This window comes from Chiloscyllium plagiosum, unplaced genomic scaffold, assembly GCF_037043375.1.
Source record: "Chiloscyllium plagiosum isolate Xiang-an unplaced genomic scaffold, Cpla_swu_hap1 HiC_scaffold_31, whole genome shotgun sequence".
In the NCBI taxonomy this organism is placed as follows: domain Eukaryota; kingdom Metazoa; phylum Chordata; class Chondrichthyes; order Orectolobiformes; family Hemiscylliidae; genus Chiloscyllium; species Chiloscyllium plagiosum.
The window spans coordinates 74,020,256-74,046,454 of NW_028270169.1; the positions used below are offsets into that span (position 1 = coordinate 74,020,256).

Genomic DNA, 26,199 nt, shown 5'->3' on the forward strand with positions numbered 1-26,199 from the left:
TATGTCCTGTCCCACCGGCAGCACAGACCAGACAGAGGTGGTGGCACAGTGGTGTACAGACAGGGAGGATTCGCCCTGGGAGTCTCATGGCTCCTGCTGATTACCATGTACCGTCCTCCCTTGGCTGATGGATCAGTTCTCCTTCATGTTGAACAACATTTGGAGGAAGCACTGAGGCAACAAAATGGTGTCAAACATACTCTGGGTACAGGATTTCAATGTCCACAATCGAGACTGGCTCTGCAACAGAATTACTGACTGAGCTGGCCAGGTCCTAAAGGATATAGCTGCTCAACTGAGTCTGCAGTGGGTGGTGAGGGAACCAACAAGAGGGAAAAACATACTTGATCTCATTGTTATGAATTGACAAGCTGCAGATACGTCTGGCCATGACAGTTATCGGGAAGAACGACCATCACATGTTCCTTTTGGAGACAATGCCTTGCCTTAAAGTTGAGAAAACCTCCGCTGTGTTGAGTGGCACTATCACCGTTCTAAATGGGACAGACTTCAAAGAGATGTAGAATCTCAAATAGGGTACCTATAAGGTACTGTGGGACATCAACAGCAGCAGAACTGTACTCCAGCACAATCTGTAATCTCATGGGTTTGTAAATCCTGCTCTCACCCATCACAATGGACAGTAAAGGAGGGCTTGCCAAGAGCAGCACCAGGCATACCTAAAAATGAAGTGCTAATCTGGTGAAGCTATCAAACAGAATTACCTGCATATCAAACAGCATCAGCAGCAAGCAACAGAGCTAAGTGTTCCAACATCCAATGCAACAGATCGGAGCTCTGCAGTTCTGCCACATCCAGTTGTGAACGGTGATGGACAATTAAACAACTCACTGGGGGAAGCATCACAGAAATCCCCACCCTTACTGATGGAGGGGCCTCACATACCCATGTACCAGATAAGATGACAGCATTTGCAGCAATCTGCAGCCAGAAGTGCAAAGTGGGATGATCCATCTCAGCCTTCTCCAGTGGTTTCCAACATCACAGATGTGAGTTTTAAACCAGTTCGATTCAGTTTGAATCACATCAAGAAATGGTTAAGTAGTTAAAGGCTACTGGCCCTGCCAATATTCTGGCAATCATACTGATGGCTTGTTCTCTAGAACTTGCCACCCACCGAGCCACGTACCGCTCCAGCACTGGCATCTACCGACAATGTGGAACATTGCCCAGGGATGTTCAACACAAAAGCACAGAACAATCCAACCCAGGCAATTTCCATCTATCAGTCTACACTCGATCAGCAGTAAAGTGATGGAAGATGTCATCACCAGGGCTACCAAGCAACAGCTGCTCTGCAACTTTAGGCTCCACCAGGGCCAATACGCTCACGATTGTGTCACCGCCTGATTCACAAACTGACAACCAGTTGAATCCCAGAGGTGAGGTGAGGGTGATAGCTCAGCCCCACTCCAAGATCACTATTTCGAGCTGATTTCACCCTTGTCTCAACACAATGTGATGAAAGTATATGAGCTATCTCTAGACTTCATTATCCAAACTCACTCCCTGGCCAGCTTCCCATATTCAACCTCCCTGTAATCTCAAGAACATCTAAATATCTGCTTGTTGATTCATCAAAAGTCTCCTATTCATAAGCAACAACATAGAGTCATAGAGATGTACAGCATGGAAACAGACCCTTCGGTCCAACCCATCCATGCCAAACAGATATCCCAACCCAATCTAGTCTCACCTGCCAGCATGTGGCCAATATCCCTCAATTTAAATTTCTCACACTTGATTTAATTCCTGGCTGTGATAATCCCTAGCTCCCTGCACCACACACACTTTGAGACCTCGACAACCCATTTTCTTTGAGACTCCCAACAATTTGTTAATTCATTACTTCATCTGTGTGGCTGTTTCTACAGTTGCTGAAGCAGCATGGTCTGAAATTTGCAACCAAAATCTCACAGGTCTGTTTTCCACCTTTAAGACATCCCTCAAAACCTACTTTTGGTCACCTGACCTAATATCTCCATCTCTGGCCTTATGTCTAAAGTTCTCAATAGTATTTTTGTGAAATTATAAGCATGATAATAAAAATACAAACTGTTGTTGATTTGACATTATTTTCAAATCATCACTGTTGCTGTAATGAATAATCTATAATGTCTCTTACCCAACCACATTGTAGGAGCACCTTCACCACACAAACTGCAGCTGTACAAGAAAGTCAAACATCACCCTCTCCACAAGCAACAGGGCTTTGGCATTAATCACTGGTATCTGTGGAAGGAGAAACACAGTTGATGTTTCATGGAGTGCAAAATGGATTACAGGGAATGAAAATGGTGCAGAATTTGATAGCCAGAAATGGAAGGAAAATACACTTGCTTTTTGGAAAAAAGAATTCTTGACTGTCAAAAATATTCAAGAAAAAAGTAATCTGATAATCTAGCAGCACATGGTCAGGGGCTGGGCCGCAGTGAAAAACTCATTTGCAAAGGTCTATAAAAGTAATAATACAGTAGTAAACAGACCAAAAGTACACCCATGGTACGAGACTGAGGAAGCCAGATATTGACAAAGTGGTCATGAGGGAGCCCAGAGGTGAATCAGAGCAGTATTGACTGCTATGATCCCAATGACTCTAAACGAGAGAAAGGCTGCACATGCGCCTGGCTGCACCTTGCCCCCTACAAAGATGGCGGCTCCGCACATGTCCAGTGAATCGTTGTCCCGAATAAAGATGGCGGCGCTCACTCAGGCCTGCAGCCGCGCTGAGGCAATTCCCCATTTACTGCAAACACGGGACTGGGACGTTCACATTTGTGTTTTCCGACGTGCACAATTTGTTTGTAAAAAAATCTCCGCTCATAGCAACACAGTTTTTCTCCGGTTTCCCTGTTTATTTCTTTCCTTACCGTATCCTTTCTTTCCATAACTTCCCGAGCATTCATTACAGCGACTCTGCGCCGCGCGCGAGTGATCACATGGTTTAGTTTAGCTCCGCCCGACATTCACTTTGATTGGTTGGAGGACCAACATCCCGCTAGGTCATCCAGCTCCGCCCACCGTCCTTTCATTGGTCCGGTGCTGACATCAATCACCCGGAGTCCCTTTGTTGGCGAGAACATGCGCAGTGTGTCCTCCTTCAGCTGATATGTTGGGTAATGTGATGGGAGAGTTTACTGAGGGTAAGAATTCCCTTTGTGTGAGCTCTGCAGTAGATTTCCTTTATTCATGGAGGGGATTGCCTTCCTACTCATGACTGTATAGCTGTGATTGATGAATCAATGCCTTCTGAATCAGTACATAAACACCCCATTTTCACTCCTTTACACAACATCTGAGATCTTAAGCACATTGTATCACGCTCTTCTTTGGAAACAAAAAAAAACATGAAATAGAGCCTCAAGGAATCGGTGCAGGAGTAGGGCATTCATCGCCTTCAGCTTGTTCCCCCATTCTATCAGATCATGGCTTGGCCAACCCAGACCTCAATACCTCTTTTATGCTTGATCCGCATAGCCCTCAACTGCTCAATATTTCAAAAATCTATTTGCCCTTTTTTAAAATAATTTGAGATAGAATCATAGATTCCCTACTATGTGGAAACAGGTCCTTCAGCCCAACAAGCCAGAACAACCCTCCGAAGAGTCAGCCAACCATTCCCCTCCCACACTTAACTTTCACAATTGTTTGGGTGCGGAAATTCTAGCCATTCACAGAGAAAAAGTTCTTTACTTTTTCTAAAATGAATGTTCCCTTATGTAATGTCCCTTGGTTTGAGACTTCACTGGTGCTAGAAAATCTAGTCAACATCTACTCTGTCAAGCTCCTCAGAATCTTGTTTCCATAAGATCACTCCTGCTTATCTATTCTTGATAGGTCAACACTTTCGTCCTCGAAACATCTAATTGAATCTTTTTTGAATGGTCTCCGATGTTGGTTTATCCTTTATTAAATATGGGAGCTAACATTGTATACAACACTGCAAGTGAGGACTCACCAACAGCCAGTGTGGTAAACCAATCGTCAATCCATGCTAATACATTACGCCGATACCATGAGCTCCTAAATTGAGCAATTGACTTTTATGTAGCACCTTATCATTTGCATTTTTAAAATCCAAATACAGAACATCATTGGATTGCCCTTTATCAGCCCTGCTTGTTATCTCCTCAATGAACTGTCGCAAATTTGTCAAAGATAATTTCTCTTTCACAAAACCCAGTCTACCATGTTTAATGATAAGCTTTTCTAAATGTCCTGCAATTTCTTACTTTAATATTTGACTCTGTAGATTCTTTCAGTAGCTTTGTTAAGTATGATTCCCCTCTCTTAAATCCACGCGGACTCTGTCCAATCCTGTCACTGTTCAGTAAGAAACTTGACTGTATCCCAATGTAGTTAGTAAATGTATCTATATTTATTTTTAAAAATCGATTACTTATCAATGCTGGACCCATGCAATATCAATAAATTAGTGACTCTGAATTTGGGTAATAATATTTTTTCTGTTAATTCCTTTATGTACTGTGTTATGCAGACAGCGCCAAGCTGTTACTCTCAATTGTGAGTAACTTTGAAAATAATATATTTTAAAAATGACATCCCAAAATACTGCCTCATTATTGTGCAAGGAGGATTTTGCATTCAATAGTTTGCAGATAAAATTGAACAGCTTTTTGCTGCAATTTGGCCAGACTGCAGGTTACTCCAAAGTGGCAACTCTGCTCTCAAATTCTTCCTTGACACTGCCCAAGGCGATACTGGTGGGACTTCACTTTGCCATTCTTGTTCACCAGCTTTATTTCCAGGTTTAATCCTATAATCATTCTAGAGCTTGTAATTTTAACCAAACTTATCTTTTGGGTACATATGTAAATATCATACTGAAATGTTGCACTGAATGGTAACAAATCTGAAATTAGTCTCTAATCAGATAGTAACGTGCTTCGACCTTTCTACGTATGTGTTGCCATAAGTCTATGCCAGTTATTTTTCTGAAGCCTGTGATTGCTGATGAAGGGCTTATGCCTGAACCATCAACTCTCCTGCTTCTCGGATGCTGCCTGACTTGTTGTGCTTTTCCAGCATGACACTTTTTGACTCTGATGTCCAGCTTCTTTGGTCGTCACTTTCTCCTTTGAGTAGATTAAACCAAGAATATTTTTTGTTGATCAAAGTGCAATAGGAACCAATTCATGAAATTCAGATATCTCACATTTACCTTAACTATGTGAAGGCTAAGGCATTAATAAATTATTGTCAGTAATTGAAACCGTGCTGACAAACTTGTGCAGTATCAGTGCCTCAGCTTTAGAGTGTTCCCAGATATCGCACAGCTGCAGTATTTTGATTTGCACTCGGCTATATTTTGTTCTCAATTGTTTCTTTGTGAAAGATTACAAAATTAACTTAGATGAATGAACTTATGATTTCTTTAACCAATGTTAGAGAAAACAACGTCAGTATTTCAAGTGCTGATAAAGTAAAATAAAATGATAATCAGTAGAAAGGGTTTAAGATGGATATGGAACAACTGCTGGGATTAGATTAATTTAGGATATCTGGTCAGCATGGGCAAGTTGGACTGAAGGGTCTGATTGTGTGTTGTACAACTGTGACTTCATTCTCTCAATTATTCAAGAATTTGAATACTTCGAGGAGGAAAAGGAGAATTTATGCAGAGAATGCACTTGAAATGATAATTGAGGTGTATCAAACTCACATTGTTTCATGACCTTTTCCTCTGGGTTCTTCAATGAACAAACTTGTTTTATTATCTGAATAACTATGTATCATGTGATTTGTTTTGCACAAAATATTTCGTTAGGATCTCGTGAACTATTAAGAAGTGTTCATGTTTAAAATTTAGGCAGCGTGATTATTAAGCAAGAAAAGGTGAGTGTTTTACTCCCACTGAATCATTGCTCTATAAAAGGTGACAAGCTTTTTATCTTTTCTGGGCACTGAATATATGGAAATCAATTCTGAAGGAAAAAATCCTCGACGGTAATTTTTTTTTCGATTAATTACAGTGTGGAAACAGGCCCTTCGGCCCAACAAGTAACACCGACCCGCCGAAGCGCAACCCATCCAGACCCATTCCCCTACACCTAACACAATTTAGCATGTCCAATTTACCTGACCTGCACATTTTTGGACTGTTGGAGGAAACCGGAGTACCTGGAGGAAACCCACGCAGAAACGGGGAGAATGTGCAATCTCCACAGTCAGTCACCTGAGACGGGAATTGAACCCGGGTCTCTGGTGCTGTGAGGCAACAGTGCTAACCACTGTGCCACCCCAATTACTCCCCATATGTTCCCACATATGGGGAGTAATTGCTTCTGGTCACTCTTCAGGCTATAGAGGCTCGGAAAGAAATGAGTTGGCAAAAGTTTGTCCATCCAAATGATGTTGCTATGCTCATTGGTAAACTTGCAAGATCTATTGAAGAAACACGTGTTTCAGAGTGTATGCAATAAACCTGAACATTGTTATTTTTTCACAGAGCTTGGGACCCGACTGGAGCAGCAATGAAGCTCGTATTGTTTTTTTAAATTTCCGAGCTTGCCAAATTATTGTTGGTAAATGCAGGTGACTTTATCAAAGCACATTTCACACTCCCCAGCTAGGAATTTGGTCCCAATTCTGACAGTCCATCCATTCCTATGGATCACAGGTATTTTAGATGTGAGCATTCCATTTAACTATTTGAATTGAATATTTCAGTGGTTAAATCCTCTTGCATTCTTAATTTCAAATTACTCAATGTGATTTTTTTGTCCCCCCTGAATTTGCCAAGCACTGGGCAGTTCTGGAATATTTGAAATATTTACAATAGATGCATTCACACTATTGAAGGCAACCTGGCAGATTTGAATACCATTCAGGTAGTCACCAACAATACATAAGTAACTTTATGAATTGCTTACTGTACACCAACAACGCAAACCAAGTATCAGTGAAACCACAGACTGTTTCCCAAGGATTCCCAAATCTAAACAGTGCATTCCAGATATGCTCACTATCACCATCTGGGAGCAGTCTCCAAAAGTGCTCCCAGAATTTAGAAAGTGCATTCACTGCCCTCCAAAGCTCAATCTGCTGTCACAGGCTTCACTCTTATTGTATACAATGGTAGTTATTGTCCAGTTCTTTAACGTGACAAATGATTTTACAAACAATTTATAAAATACTTTAAATCCTGAAGAAATGTGATGTCAGCCCTTTGTAGAAGTGAAAGAAAGTGTGATGTTTGTTTTACGTTTGGCTCTATGTATCAGACTGAACTGAACCTTTAGCAAGATGTTTCCCACACACTTTGTTTAAAAAAAGCAAAGATTTTGCTCTGAGATTTAAATGTTCAATCAGGTTTAATAAAAATCTTTCCAAAAATTGAGAGTTTGACTTCAGCTCCTGTAAAGAGACACGCTCTTTGCCTTCAATTTTGTGACATGTGATCATTCTTCGGTAAAGGTGGCTGTGTGCAACACTGCAGTATGTTGTGCTGAAGTACCTCCAGCACTTTGTTTCTGGTGAGCTTTATTACTGGTGTAACTCGGCTAATTTTGAAATGGAATATTACTTTGAGTTAAATCTTGTTTTTAAACTGAGGCGTGCTTGTGTAACTCAAGTGTGGAAACTATGCTCATGTTTGCAATGAACCTTTCACTTTTGCAGATTAGTATTTTTCCGATCTGTTTTGTAAATAAAGTTGAATATCGAAAGCACAGTGATGGAGAACTGCAGGCCCAGCAGCATCTCTGAGGGGAATTAAACATTGTAAGTTCCAAGTCCAATGACCTTTTGTCCATTCAGACAAAAACTTGAAATGTAACAATTTTTTTTCTCTTCACCAATGCCCTCAGAACTGCTGAGTTTCTCCAGCACTTTGTTTCTGGGTTTAGATCTCCAGCACCTGCAGTTTATTGTTTAGATCCTATGATTTGACTTGTGGAGCGAGAGGCAGCAACTGTGATCAACGAGGATAAAAGTCCCCAACCACGGAAAACAAACTGGTTCTTTATACTTTTCAAAACACTACTGTAAATAAGAAATGCAATTAAGCTAAGTGCAAGATGGTATACCACCAGCCTTGTCTCAAACCTGCTACTCATCTTTGAGAACTCATCTGTCAGAATTGTGTTTGCTCGCTTCCTTTGAGATCACGGTCCACAAATGTCCCAGTTCCAATTCCTGGGCCGGGCCCAGTTACCACATTGCAGTGGGGTGGGGAGCTTTGTGTCAGCCTGAAGTTTTTGTTAATAACAACATTGCAGGTTGAAGTTGACGGTTTTGACGAATATTGCGTCGTTAAACTTGGAGGCAATCCTTCCGAATGTATTGACTAACTGGACTGATCCTGTTTACATGCAGCCCTGTTAGTAGTACTGTAATATTCTAAGTTAAGAATCACACAACACCGGTTATAGTCCATCAGGTTTAATTGGAAGCAAACTAGCTTTCGGAGCACCACTCCTTCATCAGGTGAGTGTGGAGGGCACAATTCTAAGGCACAGCATTTATAGCAAAAATTTATAGTGTGACGTAACTGAAATTGTCCATTGAAAAATACCTTGGTTGTATGTTGAGTCTTTCATCTGTTCGAATACCATGATAGTTTCACTTCTTTCATATATAAATCACAAAACCTTTCTTTCAAAAGTTGCATTCCTGACAGTGGCCCATCAAATCACTCATTGTATTAGTCACTGCACAGTCTCAACAAAGGAATGAAACTGGATGGACCACATTACATCTACCAATGCACTGGAAAATACAACAACACAATCAGCCCTCTTGACCCTACAACCTCTGTCTCACTGTGGGCCAACAGCAGTACCAGAACTGTACCCCAGCCCAATTTTGTAATCTAATGGCCTGGTATATCCCCCACTCAACCATTAACATCAAGCCAGGGGAATCAACACTACTTCAATGGAGAGTTCCGCAGGGCATGCCAGGAGCAATACCAGACATACCTGAAAATGTGGCGCCAACCTGGTGAAGGTACAGTGCAAGCAACACCAAATAGAACTATGTGATCCAACAACCAGTGGATCAGATCTGAGCTCTGCAATTTTGTCACACCTAGTCAGGAATGGTGATGGGCAATTAAACAACTCACTGCAGGAAGCATCACAGATATCCCCACCCTTAATGATGGAGGGGCCTCACACATTCATACAACAGATAAGACGACAGCATTTTCAGCAATTTTCAGCCAGCAGTGCCAAGTGGATGAGGCTTCTCCATTTGTCCATGACATCACAGATGTGAATCGAATTGGTTGAAAACCCATTTCAAATCAGATCAAGAAATGGACAAGTAGTGTAAAGGCTATGGGCCCTGCTAGCATTGTGGCAATATATACTGATAGCTGTGCTCCAGAACTTGCTGAAAATGTGTTGCTGGAAAAGCGCAGGCAGGTCAGGCAGCATCCAAGGAGCAGAAGAATTGACGTTTCGGGCATGAGACTTTCTTCAGGAATGAGTTTCTGAATGCTGCCTGACCTGCTGCGTTTTTCCAGCTACACATTTTCAGCTCTGATCTCCAGCATCTGCAGTCCTCACTTTCTTCTCCAGAACTTGCTGCCCACCAAGACAAGTACTGCTCCAGCACTGGCATCTACCGATATTGGGAAATGTTTCCCAGTGTTGTTCAACACAAAACCGCAGGACACATCCAACCCAGCCAATTTCCCTCCATCAGTCCACACTCGCTCAGCAGTGAAGTGATAGACGTTGTCATCGATAGTGCTGTCAAGCACATGCTCACAATAACCTGCTCAGTGACGCCCAGTTTGGGTTCTTGCAGGGCCAATCAGCTTCTGAGCTTGTTACAGACTTGATTCACAAACTGACAAACAGCTGAAGGTAACAGCCTGTCCCACTCCAAGACCACTATTTCGACTTCAGTGATATCATCTGACCTCACCACAGTCTCAGCTAATTTAATGAAATTCTCATTCATTCATTTTATGAACTCTAGATTTCATTATCTAAACTAACTCCTGGCCAGCATCCCACAATCACCCTCCCTATAATCTCCAGAATATTGAAAACTCTACTGCCCAAGTGTTCACTTGTACCAGAACTTGCTGATCCATCAAAAGGCTCCCATTTATAAGCAACAGCAATTTACTTTCACACCCTTGACTTAATTCCTGGCTGTAATCATTCCTATCTCCATGCACCAGACACACTTTCACATCTCAATAACTCATTTCAGTTTAGACTCCCAATGATATGTTTATTTTTCAGTTCAGCTGTGTGACTGTTTCTACAGATTCCAAGGCAACACGGTCTGGAATTCCCACCCTCTAAGATCTGCTTTCTTCCTTTAAGTCATTCCTGAAAAATTGCTTATTTCGCAAAGGTTTGGTCACCGGACATAATATTCTCCACCTGTAGCCTTATGTCAAAAGTTCTCAATATTTTGTGAAATTAAAAATGTGTTGATTTATACAGATATCTTCTACTCTTCACTATCTCTGAGTGCATAATCTGTAATGTCTCCTACCCAACCACGTTGTGGTAGCACCTTTACCATACCAACTGCAGCAGTACAAGGAAGTCAAACATCACCTTCTTAACAGGCAACAGAGCTTTGGCCTTGATCACTGGTATCTGTGGAAGGAGAAATACACATCATGTTTCAGGGAGTGCAATATGATTTATGGGGGAATGAAAATGGTGCAGAATTTGACTGTCAGAAATGGAAGGAAAATCCACTCACTTATTGGAAAAAAAAGAACTCTTGACCGTCAAAGATATTGTGGAAAAAATAACCTGATAATAGAGTATATGGTCAGGAGCCAGGCAGCAGTGGACAATTCATTTACAAAGAGGACTGTGAACGTAATAGTAAAATACTACACAGAGCAAAAATACACACGAGAGACTGAGAAAGCTAGATAATAAACAAGTGGACATCAAGGAGCCCAGAGATGAATCAGAGCAATGTTCACTTTTATGATCCCACAGTCAGATGTCTAGCACAGAAATAGACTTTTTGGTCCAACCCATCTTTGCCAACCAGATATTCTAACCTAATGTATTCCCATTTTCCAGCACTTGGCCAACATCCCTCTGAACCCTTCCTATTCAAATGCCTTTGAAATGTTACAATTTTAGTTGCCCTTTCGGCTCCTTTTGAATTTCCCACTCCACCCTAAACCTATATCCTCTAGTTCTGGGGTCTACCAACCCTTGTCTACTTACGCTATCAATGTCCCTCACGATTTTTATAAGCCTCTATAACATCACACCTCAGCCTATGACACTGCAGGGAAAATGGCCCCAGCTTATTATGCCTCTCCCCGCAACTCATATCCTCCAACACTGGCAACATCCTTGAAAATCTATTCTCAAACCTTTCAAGTTTCAGTGCCTCCTTCTGATGGGAGGGAGACCAGAACTACACACAATATTCCAAAAGTGACCTAACCAATGACCTGTCCAGCTCCTTTACCCAATGCTCTGACCAATAAGGGGAAGCATACCAAATGCCTTCTTCACTGTCGTATCTACCTGCAACTCTACTTTCAAGGAAATATGAACCTACATTCCAAGGTCTCTTTGTTCACAAGATTTTCCAAGATCTTACAATTCAGTGTGTGAGTCCTGCTCTGATTTGCTTTTCTAAAATGCAGCACCTCACATTTATCTAAATTAAACCCTATCTGCCACTCCCCAGCCCATTGTTCCATTCGATCAATATCCCATTGTACTTTGAGATACCCTTTATCACTGTCCACAATACCTCCAATTTTGGTGTCACCTGCAAACTTACTAACTGTACCGCCTCTATTCACATCCAAATCATTTAAATGAATGAAAAAACAAATCCAGAAAAAAAATCCATTTCTCTGGGTGTGAATATGCTCTGTGCAAATCCTGCCCTGTGACTCCCTACCAGAGAGGGCTGCACATGCGTCCCGCTGAACTTTGCCCCCAACAAAGCTGGCGGCTGCACGGGTCCAGTGAATCGTTGCCCCGAATAAAGATGGTGGTGCTTACTCGAATCAATCGCTGGATGAGGCATTTTCCCGTTTACTGCAAAAACGGGACTGAGTTTCAAATTTGTATTTTCGATGTGCACCAAATGTCTGTGAACCCTCTCAACCCATACCGACACCATTTCCCTCCCGCTTCCTGCTGTTTATTTCTATCTTTACCAACAGCTCTCCGTCCACACATCCCGAACCGACCGCGAGGATGATCAAGTGGTCTAGTCTGGTCCCGCCCCTCATTCACCCTGATTGGTCGGAGGACCAACTGTGCGCCAGGTCCTTCAGCTCTGTCCCTGCCTTTCCATTGGTCCGCCGCTGACATCAATCACCCGGGGCGCATTGTTGGCTGGAGCATGCGGATTGCTTCGTGGCTTTTGTTGCTGTTCATGAGTTACAAAAATGACAACAGCATCTCAAAACCCCCTGATGAAGAAGCAGCAAACCTAGTGCTTCCAAATAATCCTGTTGACCAATAGCCTGGTGTTCTGTGAATTTTACTTTTATCCATCCCAATCCAACACCAACACCTCCAAGTCTCGAATGAGGGGGGGATGTATAACCTAAGATCTAGGAACAGTAGAAGGCCGTCCTGCCCTTCGAGCCTGCTCTGCCATTCAACAAGATCATGGCTGATCATTTCGTGGACACAGAACCATTTACCCACGTTCTCACCGTGTTCATTAATTAATTACATTTTTAAAAATCTAACCTAGTTTTAAAAACGTTTTCTGAACGAGCACCAACTACTTCCCTGGGCAGTGAATTCCATAGAGGTCAAGAAGTTCCTTGTCAATTCAGTCTTAAATTTGCTGCCTCTAGTCTTGCGGTGATGCCCTCTTGTCCTAGCTTCACCTGCCAATGGAAACAGCTCTCTACTTCTATTTTATCTATTCCATTCATTATTTTATATGTTTTCATTCTTCTGAATTCCAATGAATATAATCCCAATCTACTCAGTCTCTGTTAAGCCGAACCTCTCAACTCTGGAATCAACCCAGTTAACCTCCTCTGCACCCCCTCTAGTGCCAGTACATCCTTTCTCAAGTAAGGAGACAAAAACTACATGCAGGACGCCAGGTGTGGCCTCACCAACAACCAAATACAGCTGAAACAAAACCTCTGCTTTTAAACATAATCCCTTCAGCAATGAAGGACAAAATTCCATTTGCTTTCTGAACTGATTATTGTATCTGGTGACCAACCTTCATGTAGAAGGATGCTTAGGTCACTCTGCAGAGCAAATAATGCAACTTTTTAACATTCAAGTGATTTTTTTTAAAATGTTACTACAACCAAAGTGTATAAACTTTATATTTACAAACATTCTATTTCATTTTACAGACCATTACCCACTCACTCCATGTATCTATGTTCCTCTGCAAAGTTTCACAGTCCTCCGCTCACTTTGTTCCGCTAATCATCTTAGTGTCACATGCAAACGTTGACACCCTACATGTGGTTCCAACTCCAAATCATCTGTATCAGTTGTAAATAATTGCAGTCACAACACCGATCCCTGAGGCACACTAATTGTCAATGATTGCCAGCCAGAATAATGCTCATTTATCCCCACACTTTGCTTCCTATTAGTCAACCAATCTTCTATCCATGCTAATACTCTGCCGGTAACGCCATGCACCCTTATATTATGCAACAGCCTCTTGCACAGCACCTTGTTGATGGTCTTTTGGAAATCCAGGTACACCGCATCCACTGGGTCCCTGTTGTCTACCTTACTTGAAAAGTCTTCATAGAATTCAAAAAGATTGGTCAAGCATGACCTGCCCCTCATGCTGTGTCTGTACAATGGGACAATTTCTATCGAGATTCTCTATTATTTCTTCCTTGATAATAGACCCAAGCATCTTTTCCACTACAGAGAATAAAGTAACTGGTACATAATTCCCCACTTTTTGTCTACCTCCTTTTAAAAACATTGGTGTCACTTTTGCTGTTTTGCAGTCTGCTGGGACTGCCACAGGCTCCAGTGAATTTTGGAAAATTACTGCCAGTGAATTTGCTATTTTTCCTAGCATCTCTTTTAGTACCCTGGGATGCATTCCATCAAGGTGAGGAGACTATTCTATCGTTAGCTCAATTACCTCAAAACAGTCTAAAGCTAGCTGTTCTGTAATAATGATAGTTTCCAAATCCTCACCTACCTTTGTCTCTTTGCTAGTTACTGGAAAGATATTAGTATCCTCCACTGTGATATCCCATAACTAAATGCTTCTTCTCATTTTCCAAAGGACCAACATTTACTTTAGCCATTCTTTTCTCGTTATATATATTTATATAAACTTTTCCTTTCTGTCTTTGTAATCTGTGCTAGTTTATTTTTCTCATGTTCTATATTACTTTTCTTTATAGCTCCTGTGGCTTTCGGTTGACCTTTAACATTTTCCCAGTTCTAGTTTCATGCTGTTTTTGGCCACTTTGTCCGACTTCTCTTTCAACTTGATTTTCCAGAACAGCAACCCAATTCTCCAAGCATTTCACATACTATTTCTTCTTGCGATGGTACTCTCGAGCTGCTTCCCTGTTTCTCATGAGGCAGACCTCACGTTTACGAGTGGTTTCTTCAGCATTCTGGGGCTGGCTTTGCAGGACTGGTGAAGATGCCATAACCATTCCCTGGTCAGCAGTGGAGTTAGGAGTTGTACGGATCTGATAGGTTTGGACATCTCCAGCAGCATCTTGAACAAGCATTTGGCTGCCCGGCACAAAGATTTGCGGTCCATCAGAGCTCTGTGCATACTGTATAATGGCTGCTCCAACCTTGGCTGTCGCTGTATTGGTCATTGTTCATGTGTGGAGTCCTTGCATTTAATCTGTACCATTGTTGGCCAGCTGAATTGCTTCCCCCTGTGTCATAGCAATGTATTGTCCACTGCTAACCTGATAGATGGGTGTCTGCATCATTGTTGTAGTAATGGTTGAGACAGTCTCTTCTTCTGATTTCTCCTCATCGATTTCTTGGTACACTGGGGGGATCAGAAGAAAGTTCATTCAGGATTTTCCTGTATGAAGGCCGTCTCGATAGAATTTCTCTACGTTTCTGAGAGTCAGTCGTGCTATCCACCGATTCCTGGGAGTCTTCATTTTAAAGTATAGTAGAAATCTGAGCAGTCTGAACTTGAGGGGACTGCGTGACTGAGGACTGAGCTGCTTGGATAACGACTTGGACTTGAACAGTCTGCCCATTCGGCAATTGCACTAAAGTTACTGCTGGACTTGTTGTTCATTGGATCCCAGGCATGGTTTCCTGCATGTTCACATGATATATTAATGATCTGGATGAAGGGATGGGGGCATTCCAACGAAGTTTGCTGATGATACAAAGTTAGGTGGACAGGCAAGTAGTACTAAGGAAGTGGGGAGGCTGCAGAAGGATCTAGACAGTTTGGGAGAGTGGTCCAGGAAATGGCTGATGGAATTCAACGTGAGCAAATGCGAGGTCTTGCACTTTGGAAAAATGAATACAAACATGGACTACTTTCTAAACGGTGAGAAAATTCATAAAGCCAAAGTACAAAGGGATCTGGGAGTGCTAGTCGAGGATTCTCTAAAGGTAAACATGCAGGTTGAATCTGTGATTAAGAAAGCGAATGCGATGTTGTCATTTATCTCAAGAGGGTTGGAAGAGAAAAACAGCGATGTGCTACTGGGACTTTAAAAAGCTCTGGTTAGGACCCATTTGGAGTACTGTGTCCAGTTTTGATCCCCACACCTCAGGAAGGGCATACTGGCACTAGAGCGTGTCCAGCGGAGATTCACACGGATGATCCCTGGAATGGTAGGTCTAACATATGAGGAATAGCTGAGGATCCTGGGATTGTATTCATTGGAGTTTAGAAGGTTAAGGGAGATCTATTAGAAACTTACAAGATAATACATGGCTTGGAAAGGGTGGACACTCGGAAATTGTTTCTGTTAGGTGAGGAGACTAGGACCGGTGGGCACTGCCTTAGAATTAGAGGGGATAAATTCAGAACAGAAATGCGGAAACATTTTTTCAGCCAGAGCGTGGGGCCTGTGGAATTCATTGCCATGGAGTGCAGTGGAGGCTAGGACGCTAAATGTCTTCAAGGCAGAGATTGATAAATTCTTGATGTCACAAGGAATTAAGAGCTACGGGGAGAATGTGGGTAAGTGAACTTGAAATGCCCATCAGCCATAATTAAATGGTGGAGTTGACTTGATGGGCCGAATGGCCTTACTTCCACGCCTATGTCTTATGGTCTTATGGTCTAATTTGATCACTTTCCTCAGATACCCATTGCTGAGTATGCCTTTTCATACAGTCCTTCCATTTCACTGGAATAGACCTTTGTAAAATGTCTTTGAAACTCTTCCACTGCTCATCAACTTCCCACCATAAAATTTTTGTTTCCAGTCTACTTTATCCAGATTCTCTCTTATTCCCTTGTCCCTTAATGTTTCTGTTGCTTAGCTGCTGAGTCGCGCCACAATCAACACTGCAATTGGGAGGAAGGGGCGGAACTGGAGGACAGAGCAGCGTCCGGTCCTCCAAACAGAGTGAGTGAGGAGCGGGACCAATGCATTCTCGGGAGTGAACGCTTCAGCATTGGTCAGAAAGTAAACTGTTTTGCAGGATTGATCATTCTCACGACATAGTGGAGTATTATCCCCTCTCATAAAACAATGTGAGGTTTTAAAGAAATCGTTAAGATGTAAATCTGACAACATAGTTAAGATGTAAATCTGACAATGTACATATTTCCTATCGATTTACACAACTCGAGTAACAAACTTATTTTCAAATTCCCAGAATGATTGGAAATTTACATACCTGGCCGGTATGATTAAGTTGGATGGAAAAATGTATTTGGATATGAACCATCTCAATGACTGTAACTCGACAGAGCAATTGCTAATGTCTAATATTTCTCCCGTGATTCTGTGCAGTTATTAATATTCTCTACAAACTCACTGATAATCTTCGACGCACGCGCAGTTTGGTTTCTATGAAGGGCATGCGCAGTGTCACATTAACCGGGACACGGCGAGACTTGGAGCAGCTTTCTCCGGGTGCGGCTACGCTCGGCTTCAGAGAGTGGCGTGTGGGAGACTCACTGGGAGAAAGGAGCGGAGAGAATTCACAAGACGCGGATATAGGTGAAAAAACCCGAAAAAGACTCTCCAGGCCCTGATAAGGAGATGGTGGTCTCTGTCGGGAAAGCGGCTCAGGGTGACGGCCGCCATTTGTTTGAGGGAAGAGGGAGTGCGGGCCTCACAGCCGCCATCTTGAGAAGGTCAATGTGCAGGTGGGCGGGGCTATTGGGGTCGAGGACAATTGGAGGAAAGACCCACCTTAGATTACTTCACTAAAGACATGAATGCACCTGGTGGAGTTTTCTTAACATCAGCAATTGTTTAATACTCACTCACAGGTTTTTAATTACATCTTTTTTGAAGCATTTAATTCACATTCAATCATTTGCAATGGTGGGATTTGAACCTGTGTCCAGAGCACACTTGCTGAGTTTCTGGATAAATTGTCTCACATAATGTCACTAGGCTATCACTTCGCCTGCTCATAGGTTGAGCGTCCCAGTGCAACATGAATTAAACCCTTTCTTCCTGCACAATTGTTTGATCTTGCACTCTGGTGATATTACTTAGTAACTCTCCATGTGATATCCCTCACTGTGTGGGTCTAATTGTTGCCTCTGTCAGTATCCCTCGCTTTTGCAGCTACTCCAGATCCTGAACACACAGAATTCTCACTCCAGATAGACGATGGAGACTGGGATGTTCCAGATTTCTGTCGGACTCAGTGCCATTTGACATGAGTAGTCCTCACTGCATCAGTCTAATTTCCCATTCTGTTTATCTGTCTGTAGGTACTCAGGAAGGTCATGACCTAATAGACTTCCCAGCTGCTGGGTGTCTCATCCACCCCTCATTGAAGATGGTTTGTCAGCCAGAGAGACACAGGGCAGGGAGATCTGGAGCCTTCAATAAATCCTGCAGTGAGGTAAGATCACTCATAGTGCAGAGAGCAATGAGAGGGCTCCAAACATCAGCTAAAGGTACATGACATAGCTATAGTGCTGGAGGGGGAGCACAATACAGACACACCCCAGGTTCGGTCACTGCCTTTACTGCAAGTTTTGTTGTACTAAGACAACATCGGGAGTGTCACAGTTATCAATCTAAGCCTGTGCTGTCTTAGTGAGCATCAGTACAAAAGAGGAGAAATCAGGCCTTCCAGGAGAGGGTGGGAACGCTGTCTGGGAATGTTCCATTCTGTGTTCCCTCTCCCACACAGAATCTATGGCTTGTCTTGTGGATCAGTGTCTTCAATCATTCTAATGCCAAAAACAGTTCCTATCTCGGTACTTTCCTCCCCTCTCACCAATCACTTCATACGTTTGAACCTGCTCCAGTCCAGACGACCAGCCATATCTTTCTAACTTACTTCAGTCTCGACAACATGCCTTGTCACGAGAGTCCACTCCCCCAATAACCCAAGGCCTGTTCCTGTGCTGCATGACACTCAGGCCGAAGTCATCAATGCTGAACAGGTTTCCTGAACTGAATGAGTTGCATTTCCCTGCGTTTGGCCCATGGCCCTTCAAACCTTCTCCACTCCATGTTCCTGCCCAAATGTCTTTCCATGTTGTAATTGTTCTTGTTTCTCCCATGTGCCATTGGCAGTCCATTCTGTATATGAACCGTCCTCTGTGGAAAATGTTGCCCCTCAGCTCTGTAAGTAAATCTTTGCTCTCGGTCACTCCTCAGGCCTTACCCATTCTGCTGTGGGACACAAACCCTCCCCGGTACATTTGTGGGTGGCACAGTGGTTAGCACTGCTGCCTCACAGCGCCAGAGACCCGTGTTCAATTCCTGCCTCAGGCGACTGACTGTGTGGAGTTTGCATGTTCTCCCCGTTTCTGCGTGGGTTTCCTCCCACAGTCCAAAGATGTGCAGGTCAGGTGAATTGGCCATGTTAAATTGCCCGTAGTGTTAGGTAAGGGTAAATGTAGGGGTATGGGTGGGTTGCACTTCGGCGGGTCAGTGTGGACTTGTTGGGCCGAAGGGCCTGTTTCCACACTGTAATATAATCTAATGTAATCTAATCTAATTACCCATCCTGCTGTGGGTGCAGACTGCCCATCCCGGTGCAGACTGCCCTTTAGGCCTTAACCATCCTGAAGTGGGACACAATCCCTCACCGGTACAGATGGCCCTCAGGCCTTACCCATTCTGCTGTGGGACACAACACCTCCCTGATACAGACTCCCCTTAGGCTTTACCCATCCTGCTGTGGGACTGAACTCCTCCCTGATAAAGTCTAATCTTGAGCCTTGCCCACCCTGCTGTTGGACACAATCCCACTTGGGTACAGTTTTCCCTCTGGCCTTACCCATTCTGCTGTACAACACATTCCATCCCCAGTACAGACTGTCCTCAGACCTTACCCATCTTGCTGTGGGACCGAACCCCTCCCCAGTATAGTCTACCCTTGAGCCTTACCTGTCCTACTTTGGGTCGCATACTCTCCCTGGTACAGAGTACCCTCGGGCCTCACCCTTCCTACCGTGGGACACAACCCCTCCCCGTTATAGACTATTGACTGTCCTTAACCATCCTGCTGTGGGACACAACCCCTCCCTGGAGCAGTCTCCCCTGGGGCCTAACCTATGCTGCTGTGGGACACAACCCGTCCCCAGTACAGACTCCCCTTGGGCCTTACCCATCATGCTGTGGGACACACTCTCCCCTGTACAGATTCCTGTCCGGCCTCACCCACCCTAACGTGGGACACAATGCCTCCCCTGTACAGATTTCCCTCAGACATTATCCATCCCGGGTCCAGACTTGTCCAAGGCCTTGCCCATCGAAGTGTGGGACAAGACCATTTCCCGGTACAGACACCCCTCGGGCCTTCCCCATCCTGCTGTGGGACACAGCCCCTCCGAGGTACAGACTCCCCTCCGGCCTTACCCATTCTGCTGTGGGACACAACCCCTCCGAGGTACAGACTCCCCTCGGGCCTTCCCCATCCTGCTGTGGGACACAGACCCTCACGGTTCAGACTCCCCCCGGGCCTTCCCCATCCTGCTGTGGGACACAACCCCTCCGAGTACAGACTCCCCCCGGGCCTTCCCCATCCTGCTGTGGGACACAACCCCTGCCCGTTACAGAGTCCCCTCTGGCCTTACCCATCCTGCTGTGGGACACAACCCCTGCCCGTTACAGAGTCCCCTCTGGCCTTACCCATCCTGCTGTGGGACACAACCCCTGCCCGGTACAGACTCCCCTCGGGCCTTACCCATCCTGCTGTGGGACACAACCCCTGCCCGGTAGAGACTCCCCTCGGGCCTTACCCATCCTGCTGTGGGACAGGTTGACAATTGTATTGAATAGTATCCCTCCAGTGTGGAAACAGGCCCTTAGTCCAGCAAGTCCACACCAACCCACGATACATACCCTGCTCAAAATAGCTTCAAAATACATAGAAACAATGATCACTGAATTGGTTAAAAACTCTGCAGTTACATCGGGCAGTTTAAAAGTCTCGCTGTATTGGTGATATGTTCCTTTTCTTCAAAAAGGTAACATTTTTATTAAAGCAGCAGATGTTCATTGTGAGAGTGTCTCTGTTAAACTAGAAGCTGTTCTGTTCTCTGTGTAACAGGCTGTTGTTGTGTGCGATGGACTGTCACTAACAGTGTAATTGACCTGTGAGTCCTTGATCAGGTTTTCTTTGTCTGTAAATCTAATAATCAGTGAACTATGCATCTGCTCTTCTTAGCGAAAACAAAGAATCATTTCTCAACGAAAAAACGGCACATCACAAAGCTATTTCATGGATTTCTGGCACACACCACCTACCAATGTATCTGGTAAGTCTGTTTCCTGAATAATTCTGAACTCTTTCTGTAACTCTGAAAGTATCTGTATTGCTTGTCAGTTGGTTGAGAATTCAGCCTCTTTGTTCTGAGCTGTTGTGATGCAGGCGGTGGCTTCATTCTGTCTCTGCCAAGTTTGTTTTCTCCTTCTGCTGTGATTCTGGGAGATTCCTTTCTGCAGGTGAGAATATTCAGTGACTGAACATTGAATGATTTTGACTCTAACAGAGCAGTGGCCTTGTTTTCAGCTCATTATTCACTTTCCATTTCCTGGTTGTGTTGAATGTTACAGAAACAGACTCTGAGCAATGTTTCCATTCACTTGTATTAGATTCATTGACAGCCACGTGGTCAGTCAGTTTCAGGCCGATGGATCAGTTTCTCTGTCCTATTAGATGGTGGCCACTTGCACAGTTTCCGACGGTTCACCTCAGTGTCAGGCCGTCAGCTGCTGAAACCCTCCATCCAGCATTTGTTCCCTCTCACTATGACTACTCCAATACAGTCCCAGCTCGTTTCCCACATTCTACCTCCATATACTCACGATCACCTCAGATTCTACTGTCAGTATCCTTACAGCAAGTCACGTAAGTCATCCACCTCCATTTCACGCTGCTCTACATTACATTCAGTCCAAATATAATTTCAGAATTCCATTCATTGCGTTTAAAAACACCCATGATCTTGTCCTGTCCAAGCATCCAGGTTCCATCAGGTAGGTGGGTGTCCGCGTGGTTGGGTTGGAGCAAGAGCAGGAAACTGAGGATCGTACAGGGGACAAAGATGGGGTTGGATGCGGGATGTTTAAGGAGAGAGAGCTGGTGTATTGTTGGGGATAGCTTCTCAGGGGAGTAGCACAGCGGTAGCCAGGTCTATAATACTCAATGGCCTGAGTTATCGGAAGAGGTTGGACAAGCTGGGACATTTTTCTTCAGAGGACAGGAGACATAAGGGAGATCTTATAGAAATGTATTTGATCATGAGAGGCATGGATAGGGTGAATGCATTCAGTCTTTTTCCCAGGGTTGAAGAATTGAGGACTAGAGGGCATCAGTTTAACGTTAGAGGGGAAAGAATAAAAGGGAACGTTAGCAGCAACTTTTTTACACAGATGCTGATTCTCATACAGAATGAGCTGTCAGTGGAAGTGGCTGAGGCAGGTACATTAACAACATTTAAAAGGCATTTGGACAAATACATGGATAGGAAAGGATTAGAAGGAGATGGGGCATGGGCAGGGAAATGGGGTGACCATAGATGGACATTATGGTTGCCAGGGATCAGTCTGGCCCTTAGGGCCTCTCTCTGTGCTGTAGGACTCTATGACTCTATAACTGACTCTGCTGTAGACCAAGGTCGGGCAAAATCCAAGGGAGCGAAAATGGGAGGAGAAGCACTAGTTGGGGGCATAGACAGGTGTTACTGTGGCTGCGTCTGAGACTGTTGTATCCCTGGTGCCTGGTCAAGGACATCTCTGAGCATTTGCTTGAAATTCTGAATTGGGAGAATGGGAGGCCAGAGGTCATTGCTACCAACGACACGAGTAGAAAGAGGGATGAGATCCTGAGGAGTAAGCACAGGAAGTAGGGAACGACTGAAAAGCAGAACCTTGAGGCTAGTAATCATTGCGTTAACACCAGTCCCTTGTGCTTGTGAGACAAGGAATTGAAAGATAGCAGAGATGAATGCATGGCTGAAGAGCTGGTATAGGGCGAAGAGTTTCAGGATCTTGAATAATTGGGACCTGAACTAGAGGGGAACTGATATCCTCACTGGGAGGCTTGTTCCTGCTACAAGGGAAGGGTTTAACCTAGAATGGCAAGGTCCTGGGAATCACAGCAGCAGGGCAGCACGTGGGGGGTAAGGAAGGTCGGAAGATGTATACGAGTCAATCAGAAAGGAAATACAGAGAAATGAACACCATTGTACGAATGGGCTGATTGTGTTAATTTCAACACAAGGCGCAACATAGTTAAAGTAGATAAGCACAGATCCGATATTGTGGCCATTCCAGAGATTTGGTTCGGAGAAGAATAGGACTGGCTGCTCAATATTCCAGGGTTTCATTGTTTCAGATGAGATGGAGAGGAGGGTAAAAGAGGTGGAGGAGCTGCATTACCAATCGGGTGAATGTTATGTCTGCACCCAGGACATACTGGAGGGGCTCGCCCACTGAGGCAACGTGGATAAGAAGGATGCAGTTAATGGGATTATACTATCGGACCCTCAATCTGCCAACGATACCTCGAGGTACAAATATCTTGGCAGAATATCTCGGCAGAGGCAATAACAACAGAGTTCTCAAAGTGTCTTTAACTTCCCCACCATTTGCTGGCACTACTTTAGAGCAAGAGGCTGAGACGGTGCAGAGTTTATTAAGTGTATCCAAGAGGGTTTCTTGAAATAGTAGTGTAAAGGAGGGGTAGGGGCCATAGTGGACCTTATATTGCTGAATGAGCCTGGCCAGGTGACTGACCTTTCAGTGGGAGACCATTTTGGAAACAGTGATCACAACTTAAGTTTTTTTTTAAGGCAGCTACGAATAAATGGGATGTTTCTAAATTGTGGGATTGCAAATGATGTCAGTATTAGGCAGGAGCTAGGGAGTGTTAATTGGGAGGAGCTGTCATCAGACAATGCCACATTGGGCACGTGGGAGTTAGTTAAAGGCTTGCTGATTGGAGTTCACGACCAGCATGTTCCAGTAAGGAGGAGGGATAAGGCTGGTAATGTAAGGGCCCCTTGGATAACAAGGGAGGCTGGGAATTTAGTCAAAAGGGGAAAAAAACAAGCCTATGCAAGGTTTGGGAAGCTAGAATTGGGCATGGCATGTGAGGAACGTAAAAAAACAAAAGCTGGAAGGAACCTGAACCGGGAATGAGCAGAGCAAGGTGTGGCATGCCCTTCGCAAGTAGGGTTAAAGAGCATCCCAAATCGTTCTGGAGATAATTACCCACAAGAGGATGTGAACATGGATTGTTACAGCGCAGTGCAGGCCTTTTGGCCCCTCAATGTTGCACCGACCTTTGAAAATAATCTGATGCCTATCTAACCTACACCCTTCCAATATTACCCATATGTATGTCCAATGCCCATTTAAATGCCCTTTGCGTCGGCAATTCTACTACTGTTGCAGGCAATTAAGTCACCTCTCGACCTTCTTCTTTCCAACTAAAACAGCCTCCATTCCCTCAGCCTTTCCTTGTAAGACCTTCCTTTCATACCAGGCAATATCCTAGTAAATCTACTCTGCCGTCTTTCCACAGCTTCCACATTACTTGGAAAGAAGTCGGGCCAGTCAAGACTAAAGGAAGGAACTTGTGCTTGAAGTCAGTGGAAGTGGACGAGATCCTAAATAATTACTTTGCATCGGCATTCACCCAGGAAAAGGATATTGGGGATAATGAGATTTGTGTGGAGTATGCTAATGTGCTCGGGTATTTTTGAGGTCGAGAAAGAAGCATTAGATTTCTTGAACAGCATTAAAGTGGATTAATCCCGAGGATCCAACGGTAGCTACCCCAGGTTATTGAGAAAGGCAAGACAGGAGATCTTTGGGGTCTTGGACATGATTTTTGAGTCCTCACTTGCCAGTGTAAAGGTCGCAGAGGACTGGTGAGTAGCTTATGGTGTTCCCCTCTTCAAGAAGAGAAATAGGGACAATCCAGGAAATTATAGCCTGGTGAGTCTCACCTCAGTGGTTGGGAAGCTTTGGACAGAATTTTTACGGATAGGATTTATGCGCATTTGGTAAAGAATGACCTAATTAGAGACAGTCAGCGCAGCGCCATGAGATGCACAGGGTTGACGGTCAAAATGTTTTACCCAGAGTTGAAATATCTTTACGAGAGAATGTGCATTTAAGGTGAGAGGGGGAGAGCTCAAAGGAGATGTGAGGGGTAATGTGTTTTCCACAGAGAGTGGTCGGAATCTGGAACATGTTGCCAGGGATGGTGGAGGAGGCAGAAATGAGAGGGTTGTTTAAGGGGTTTTTGGGTGAGCATGTGAATATACAAGGATATGGAACAAAGATAGGAAGAAAGGATGAGTTTAATTTGGTGTCACATTCAGCACAACATTCTGGGCTGAAGGGCCCGCTCCTGTGCTGTACTGTTCTTTGTCGTGTTTCTTTTGTTACAACATGACGGTGACCCCCTCTGTTAGTTAAACCAAACACCCAGAAAAGTTCACCTCCCCACATAATCTGTTAAAGTCTTAGTGACAGAAAACTCACACATTCCACTATTTAAAGAAAATAGCATTAATCTATTTTTAACTCAAAGTGAATATTAAACAACTATTCATAAATCTAAGCTCTCCCTTTCTCTTCACTGCATATTATCTGCCTCCAGCCCTATGACTATATGTTATTTCAATAAGACACTTATTAAAATTACATCAATTTAATTTCTAACCCACACAGTGACTCGTGAATTTTGTGTCTTTCTGCTTCTGGCTGAGGATCTCCCTGGGTCGTCGTTGTCTTCTTTTACTCCGAGTTTGTTTCATATGGAAAGGTACCCTTTGATTGAGAGACTTTCCTTATTTATTGGTGAGCAAGATGTTGACTCTCCCAGACAGCAGTTACTCTCTGACCAATTTTTAAAATGTCCACATTTTATACGCCCCCATCAGATCATCTCATTGGCTTGATGCTGGCAAAACAATAAATTCAAACTCAATTGGGTTTTAGAATCTTGGGGTATAATTTAAACTGTTAGGTTAAATTTGAATTTTGTCAAAACAGCAACCAACATAGGTCTATATTTCACAGCCAAATGTTACATTTGTTTCTTTTCCCAGTACACTTTGGCTTGCTGGCTAGTCATATACAGTACACAGTTCAGAAGAGTGTTCTCTCCCTCTTAAAGATAGAGTACACACCTTCAACTTTATAACACTTTGAGCATTACCTTATCAGAAAGTTCGTTTATTAAAGTGACAAGCAGTAGATTGTTTACATAACCTTTTTGGCTTAATATTTCAATTTCAACATAAAACAAAAGCTTGTGTTTGTGAGAGGATCATGTTACTGTGTGCAACAGACTGTCACTAATAAGATTATGCTCCCAATAATGCAGATTTCCTTTGTAAATTCTGCATGAAGTGATTTAAACAAATTAGATTAGATTACATTACAGTGTGGAAACAGGCCTTTCGGCCCAACAAGTCCACACCGACCCGTCGAAGCGCAAACCACCCAGACCCATTCTCCTACATCTAACACTACGGCCAATTCAGCATGGCCAATTCAGCTAACCTGCACATCTTTGTGACTGTGGAAAGAAACCCATGCAGACACAGGGAGAATGGGTGGAGTTT

General features: G+C 43.7%; 2 long non-coding RNA genes and 1 pseudogene across 6 annotated transcripts in view; 1 reads left to right on the forward strand and 2 right to left on the reverse strand.

Annotated features, from left to right (window-relative positions):
* The window catches only part of LOC148142002 (uncharacterized), a 972,588-nt gene extending 969,644 nt beyond the window's left edge, over positions 1-2,944 (reverse strand). For all 5 annotated transcript variants that reach the window (XR_015752231.1, XR_015752230.1, XR_015752229.1 and 2 more), the window contains exons 1-2: positions 2,892-2,944; positions 2,147-2,253 (exon numbers count right to left, since the gene is read on the reverse strand). This is a non-coding gene — a long non-coding RNA (uncharacterized LOC148142002). The remainder of the gene's footprint in view (positions 1-2,146; positions 2,254-2,891) is intronic.
* Positions 2,945-14,359: 11,415 nt separating this feature from the next.
* Positions 14,360-16,859, reverse strand: LOC148142012 (cyclic AMP-responsive element-binding protein 1 pseudogene; annotated as a pseudogene).
* Positions 16,860-17,021: 162 nt separating this feature from the next.
* Positions 17,022-24,371, forward strand: LOC148142013 (uncharacterized). The gene is made up of 4 exons (XR_015752293.1): positions 17,022-17,134; positions 17,863-17,996; positions 20,781-20,871; positions 24,144-24,371. It is a non-coding gene; the product is annotated as an uncharacterized LOC148142013 (long non-coding RNA).
* The last annotated feature ends 1,828 nt before the right edge of the window (positions 24,372-26,199 follow it).